Source organism: Sus scrofa, chromosome 10, assembly GCF_054392235.1.
Source record: "Sus scrofa isolate SSC_HxYL_T2T_F1_AM1 chromosome 10, Sscrofa_HxYL_maternal_Yorkshire_Landrace_v2.0, whole genome shotgun sequence".
Taxonomy (NCBI): domain Eukaryota; kingdom Metazoa; phylum Chordata; class Mammalia; order Artiodactyla; family Suidae; genus Sus; species Sus scrofa.
This window is the reverse complement of record NC_139392.1, coordinates 40,045,001-40,046,012: the sequence shown is the minus strand read 5'-3', so window position 1 is coordinate 40,046,012 and position 1,012 is coordinate 40,045,001.

Below are 1,012 nucleotides of genomic sequence, written 5' to 3'. Positions count from 1 at the left end.
AAGAGGAGGAGGGGAGAGAGACAGAGAAAGTGAAACAGAGCTAGGTATAGAGGACGCTGTGGCTGGGTCGTATTCTGCGTGTTCTCAGTGAAGTCGTCCTAAGGCCTCTGGAGGTCCAGATCACTGCTTGGGGCCGGAAGTCTGTCTGCCCTTCCCTACCCATCTGAAGAGCTGTGGTTTGGGCTTTCCAGCCGGGAACCCCTCTTTCTGCCTCTTTGTCCAACACACAAGGTTCGTGGGACCCAGAAATCCCATTCTGAGAGCACCCTAGGAACAGTCCTTTCCATACGGCGCAGGAGGCCCCTGTGCCAAGAGATCCAAAGTCTGGAGCCTCTGTTCTCCCCCCCCCCCCCTTCCCTCCACGGACAAAATCTTGCCTTGTATTCCTTTTTTTCTCAGGGACTCTGAAGGACATGTATCATTGTACAACCATGGGGAAGACGCTTCCATTCCCTCTGGAATGATGGATGTGGTCGCATGTCTCAAGGAGGCTCCAATTCTTTGAGCAGGACTCCCGATGGTGCCATCCCATCGTCCCTCCCCTCCCCTCCCCTCCCCTCCCCTCCGGCTCGCTCGGTCGGTCACGGTTCCCCTCCTTTTTCCTCCCCTCCAGGTTATCTTCAGGTCTGCCACCCACTTGTAACTCCTCCCCCACTTGGAAGTGGCCTCTTCCGGCCCCGAACTTGGTCGTCCCAGGCCCACCCCGGGAGCCATCTGGCGGACCTTTTCGGAGACTATAAAAAGCAGCTTACGGCAGGGGGCGTCGCAGGACCAACGAACGCATCGGGATGGATCGCTGTGTGGCGACATGGATTCTCCAGGCAGGGCAGGCATAAGGCCTGGACTCTTTCCTCCTGGAGCCCGTTTCTTCATCCGTGGCCTTGAAGACGAACCACGCCGACCACGGACCGTGGACCTTGGCCTTCACCTTTCATTTCCGAACGGCAGCCAGGGCATCCATTGTCACCACCGCGGAAAAGGTGTCCACAAAAAGGACAGGTGAGCGCCTCCA